Source organism: Helianthus annuus, chromosome 5 (genome assembly GCF_002127325.2).
Source record: "Helianthus annuus cultivar XRQ/B chromosome 5, HanXRQr2.0-SUNRISE, whole genome shotgun sequence".
Lineage (NCBI taxonomy): Eukaryota > Viridiplantae > Streptophyta > Magnoliopsida > Asterales > Asteraceae > Helianthus > Helianthus annuus.
The window spans coordinates 43,355,964-43,362,113 of NC_035437.2; positions in this window are offsets into that span (position 1 = coordinate 43,355,964).

A 6,150-nucleotide genomic window follows, 5' to 3' on the forward strand; every position below is an offset into this window, starting at 1 on the left:
TGGGTAGGGTCCGGGTCGGTTTTTATAATACCCTATTTCCGGGTTCAGGTAGGGTTCGGGTATGCATCAGGTTGGCAAAAAACCCACACCGGGTATTAAAAAAACCTGTCTGGGAACTAAATGCTTCTTTATATGTTTTAGTGGATGGTTTAGCTTATTCAAATTTAATGACATTTTTAAACAAAACTACATCAAAGTGTATACATAATTCTTAGAAACCCAATAATTAAACAAGATTTACATTAAGTTGTATACAAAATTTTGTTAAATAATAACAACTAGAAGTCTTAATTCTTGAAAACATAGATAAAATAACTTAGATAAAAAAACATAGATAGGACTTGAATCGTCTTCGTCAAGATCTTCTTCTTTTTTGGTCGTCTTCGTTTTTTGATCGTCTTCGTTTAGTCTTCTTCTAGTGGGCTTGACATTCTCATTTCTACCTCTTCCTCGTGTATATCCGTCTTCGCCAATCCATATTTTTTTTGAAAATACATCCAATCCATATAACCGGGTATTTATAAAACCCATAACCGGGTATTTATAAAAACCGGTTTCGGATATTTATAAAACCGGGTACTACGAAAAAACCGGGTATAAACCAGGTATAAAAAAACCCGGTTCCGGGTTCGGGTTTTAGATCAGATATGAATACCCGGTCCCTACCCTATGAGTAGGGTCGGGTTCGTGTATAAAAAACCCGGGTTTTATAATACCCGGTTCCGGGTTTTTTTTTTTCGGGTCTGGGTTCGGGTTTTTTTGTGCACCACTAGTCACAATGGAGTGACTTATTAACTTTTCCCCTCACATAAGGGCGTACGGGATGGAAGCGGCAAGTGCTTGCGGGGAAAGGTTTTGCCGCACGTGGATGTGCAGCCGTCTCTGATGTGTCGCGCGGGGAAGGTATTTTGCGGTGAACATTTACCGCATGCGGGGAACTTGAGGGAGAGGGTGTAATGGTAGGGCCCACTAGTATTCAACCAATCATGTTTTATTTTAAATGGTTTGCGGAAAACCACCCCTTGTGTTTTTGGACAAGAGGGGAAATGACATGACATGTTATGATTGGGTGGGTGAAATTTTCCCCTATCTCATGAGGGGTGCACCCTTACACCCTAAACTCTCAATCCCAAACAGCAGTTAACTTTTCAAAAAGTCAATAAGTTATAAGTTGGCTAAATAAGCAATCCCAAATAACCCCGGTGAATGTGTTGGATCTGTAAAATAGGGTGTTCAAAATTCGATTTGAATTCGAAGAATTCGAATTCGACTCGATTCGAGTTCGAAGAATTCGAATTTGACTCGACTCGATTTGAATTCGATTAAAAAAATTCGAATTCAAGTTGATTCGTATTCGAGTCCAGTAATCGAATTAGGATCGAATACAAATTTATGGTTTTCAATTTGATTCGAAATTCGAATTCAATTTACATATAATTTTTTAATTTGTATATACACACCACATATATACACACAAACATATATACACACATATAACTTCTAAACTTGGCCAAAGTATGAACTACCTTCATAAGTGATAAGTTTATTATTCATAACATTACCAAACCTACTGACAAATAACTCATACTACTTATTTCTAATTTTTTACCTAACTTAAATCGCTATCAACAATCAACTTATCTCCTATTATTTGGTGTTTTGACATATTGATAGTTAATCAATTTTGCTGATTATTATATTTTATGTTGAATATAACTAGTTTGTAATACTTTTAAAAAACAAAAGTAAAATTTTATTGTTCAGAGTGAATTTGAATTAAATCGAATTTATTTGAATTCGATTCGAATTCGAGTTTCAAATGCTAATCTAAGCGAATCGAATATGAAATCAAGTAAAAAAATAAAAATTTGAAAGATTAGATCCGAATGATTCGAAAACTCGTTATTCAATTCGATAAACATCCCATCCCTACTGTAAAACAATAATCACCACCGGAACAAAAGAGGGTTGAAAAGGACAAAATGGGAAATTCAGTCAGTGGCTATAAAATCCGATGATCATGTTGGATGTAGGATTTGGGGCAAACTCAAAATCTCAGACAACAAAGAAATGAGTCGACAAAGGGAAGGGATGTGGTTGAACCCCCTCTGTCGCCTATGATTTTCGATTTTGCCCCCATCTGTTTTAACCACCCTTTCTTTCTTTCTGCTTTGATATTCTCTGACTCCTTTTTAAGGAATGGATTTTCCCTATATCTATACTATATTATAACAGTACAACCGTACATGCATATACTCACCCAAGGAAGGGTAGGGTATGATCCTCAGGGACGAATTATGTAATTTACTCTTTATAATAAAAGGGGCGATGATGATGATGAATTTCTAGTTGTCTGAGTAAATCGGTGCAGCCTTGAGATATTCCGAATCTTGGCGGGGCAATTTCATTATTGCAGCCATGGAGGTTTTATCCTATTTGCACTGGTTGATTGTTTCTACAGATCTGAGCCTCCTTCTCTCTTCAACGATTTTTTTTCTTTACGTTTATCCATTTTTAACGGATCTGATTCTTCTTGGTCCTGTTGCTTTATATGGTTTTAGGTCTATTTTTTAGTATATTAGTTATTATTAATTTTTTATTTATTTTTATTATATTTTTGCTAGTCGTATTTCAACAGTCCAGGATTTCTGAAGTGTTTTGTCAAGATTTGTAGATTGGAATTTGGTATTGTTTTCTAATGGTTTTATTATTGTACATTTTCGAAGTTTTGACTCAAACATGTGCAAGTGAAATCGCAAATAACAATGTGTTGGTTTTGCTTGGTGAAGAGGTTGTATGAATTTAAAGATGTTTGACCTCTTCGATGGATAAAACATAACATGAATCAAGCCTTCCTGCTTCAAATGATTTTTTTTAATGTTTATGCATCTTTGTCCTCTTACTTTCTAAGTTTTGATCAACATTTGTAGATAGCACGATGATATTGTATCTTACTGGTTTTATCAGAAGTTTTTACCCAAACAGGTATAAATTATATCTTAACTAACAGTGTGCTGCTTTTGCTTGGTGAAGAGGTTGTATGAGTTCACACAGACTTTTAAGACCTTTCACATGATTTTGCTAATGCATTTAAATTGGCTTTGAAACTCTTTGACACAGATGAGATGTAATTTATATTGGCTTGGCAATTCTGCAGCGGACATTGATTAGATTTGTCCGTGTTTGGTTTCCACAGATGAGCCAAGGCAGTCTAGTCTCTATTCAATATTCATCGAGTGAGATTGTAATTTGAGATGGAGGAAAACATTTGATAGTTGATTCTTGAAATGGAATACTGACCATTTGTCTGGCTGAAAGCATCACCAGCAGTGGGTCTAAATTTTGTAGCTTGAAAAATGGCTGATGGCCGATCCACCTACCGTTCAAATATCCTAGCCAGACGTTGGACAATCGGGTCAAAGGTGTTTCAGTTGGCCGGTTGAGAGATCTAAGTCGGATTGGGTGGTGATCACTGTATCCTAATTCTGATTTAGGTTTGTTCGACGTGTGGAACGAGTGGTGTTTTTCTGTATCTTGTACTATTTATTGTCCTACTGTTACGTTCAAAAAACACGGCACACACATTTGTTTACCAAGTCTGTATTATTAATAAAACCAAAGCCAGCACGAAGCTTGATAGAAACTAATATCTTCTACCACCGATGAAATTTGTTGCCTTGATTTGTTATAATAGAAAACAACTTATTAAAAGAAAACTATTCGATACGAGCAGCCAACACCTAACAAAACAACCATGAAACATCTATTAGGGCAGCGCTCCGTTTCGAATTCATGAGAACAGATTCGCTTTAATATCTTCTACCACCGATGAAATTTGTTGCCTTGATTTGTTATACATCAAGTCATTTCTAGCCTTCCACGTGACCGTATAAGCTATAGCATAACCAGAAAGTCGTAAAATCTATGCCGCCCCACCACAATATTTGCAGAATTGGCAAGACTGTGGTATCAACTAAAGCAAGATTGGTCAAAACAGGAATACAATTTTGGAGTATTCTCCAAGCAAAACTCTTGTCGGAACCCACTTGAACCACCATAGATGTTGTACCCAACCCGAAAAGGATATCCTTTTCATCCTAGACCTTATCGACCTAACTAGAAAACGACCCCGACTTGTTCCCCTCCCATTTCCAATTATCAGCACCAAACTTAAAGCCATAACAATTCACGAAATACTCCAGGTCTTTAATCTCTTTTTTCACTTCTTTTAAAAGCAGCTTTCTCTTCCATGTGTCTTATCGTGTCATGTCTGACACAATATGCCAGACCTAGGTACCACTAAGCTACAAATTGTAGCCCTTTGGTACCCCATCCATATAACCCAGTCAAACATGAAACACCGATCATTTTGGTTCTTTAACCATAGTTGACTTCTGATACTTAAATCATCAACTTTGCCTCACTTATCCTCTGCACCATTTGTCATCGGCTATCCACTTTTCTCATTCTCTATGCACAATCTTTCCTATATTTGGGACAAGAATGCAACTATGTAAGTAATTAATTTTAAAAAGTTTCAAAGTTGGTATGACCATGGCTTCACCAATAATAGTTTTCATTGTTGTATTGATGTGATATTTATCATATTTTTAGTTTGTTAAACTAATAAGAAATGAAATTATTAGAAATTTAGAAGTAATAGAGTTATACTTAAGTTTTAAGTTACAAAAAATGTTCAATAATTTGTTAAACTAATAAGAAATGAAACTATTAGAAATTTAGAAGTAGAGTTAACTTTCATTTTGCTCCTTGTGGTTTGGTGATTTTAACGGTTTTGCTCTAATAGTTTAAAAATAGCCATTTTTTCTCCCTGATCTTTCAAGTTTATCGTCAGTTTGCTCTCTGGCTCTAACTCATTTTAGTTTAAAAATAGCCATTTTGGTTTTGAGTCTTCACACAGGGAGCAAAATGGAAGTTAACTCTTAGAAGTAATAGAGTTATACTTCAGTTGTAAGATACAAAAAATGTTCAATAAAAGAGTAGAATATTTGGGACAAGGGAACGTTAACAAACAAACAAGGGTGTTTTCTTTCTCCCATCAGGCATAAGGTGTTTTGTGTTGGTTCAGTTCTGTTTGTGCATAAAGGAAAACAATATAAATCATACCTGTCACAGCAGATAGTGCAGAGGAGAATCCTGTAAGGGAGTTCGACATGCCTGTCATCTTGATCTGGTTCCTCCTTAGGGTGCTGACTGATGATGGGGACTTAGAAACCGAAAAGGGTATCGGTTAGGAGAGGAGGTTTCGTGATGATGTTATGGCTAATGGGGTGGTGTAATTGTGTAACTGAGTAACCCCTAAACCTCCACATAACTCTCCTTATATAAGCACCCAGGAGGAAACCTAATTAGTTACTAAGGGTAATATGGTCCATCAACAATTACCAACTAATTAAATAATAGGTTATTATATATTTTGATCTCTATAATGTAAATGATTAAGATGGCTATAGATTAAATATTAATACGTAATATATTTAATCTTACATTCTCCCACTTAGCCGAGTAATCATTTACTATGAGTATTAGATAAGCCTGATCAGGAGTTAGCACTCATTTTAGCCTTAAACAAGTACTATAGCAGAAAGATACAGCCGTTGAATCATTATGCGACTCAGGACCCCCATTAATCATACTATAGCCTTAATTTAAAACCTAATCATCATGATCAAAATAGCGTAAGCCCTTTGTTTGATTTGTAACTTTTATTTGTCTATATGCCATTATACCGGTTGAACATATTCTAACAGACATACAAAATCAAACTTTGAGGAAATTTCATTAAACATAAAACATAAGCTAGTACAATATGCTCAAATAAGGTCTTTACTAAATCCCATATTCGGAACATGTTCTTCATAAACCTTAGGAGGGAGACCTTTAGTCATCGGATCCGCAAGCATATCCTTAGTACTAATATACTCGATACAAAGATTATTTTCCTCAACACGTTCACGTACAAATAGATATTTCGTATCGAGATATAAACCAGCTCCAGTCGAACTGTTACTGTTCGAGAAACTAACGGCAGCTGAATTATCACAGTAAAGCTTCAATGGTCTAGAAATGGAATTAACGATTTTGAGTCCAGTGACCAGGTTTCTAAGCAACATTCCATGACAGGTTGCG